This window comes from Penaeus monodon, chromosome 21, assembly GCF_015228065.2.
Source record: "Penaeus monodon isolate SGIC_2016 chromosome 21, NSTDA_Pmon_1, whole genome shotgun sequence".
Lineage (NCBI taxonomy): Eukaryota > Metazoa > Arthropoda > Malacostraca > Decapoda > Penaeidae > Penaeus > Penaeus monodon.
Genome location: NC_051406.1, coordinates 38,048,417 through 38,048,894, shown reverse-complemented (window position 1 = coordinate 38,048,894; position 478 = coordinate 38,048,417).

The following is a 478-nucleotide window of genomic DNA, read 5'->3' as shown; positions in this document are numbered from 1 at the left end:
TATTATGGACTATGGCTCATTAAGAATTTCAATACATTTTCCATCCGTGATCCATGACTAGGAAAAAGATAGACTGAGACAAAAAAAAAAGCTATGAAAGGGTTGAAATATAGCTGACAAGCAAAATCTGCAAAACAAACTCATTTTACAAATAAGGAAATGATTCACTGCATTCTCAACAACTGGACATTTCCTTGACTGTTTCAAATTTGGCAAAAGTCCAAGAAAGGTGAAAACTTTCCGGGAAATGTCTCTACTGGGAATACAACGGTAAATGATATCGCATCAGACTCAGAAACCACTTTGAAATAAACTACCTGCAGGCATCAGCTATTGCACTTATCTTTAAAGGCGTGAGCACTGTGATGTATACCTATGGCATGTAGTTCTGAGAGACTGGGTTAATAAAGGTTCGCTCTCGAGGTTAAGGATATACATCTGATGCATATGGCATTGCGTCTTGTCTCAACTGAGGGAA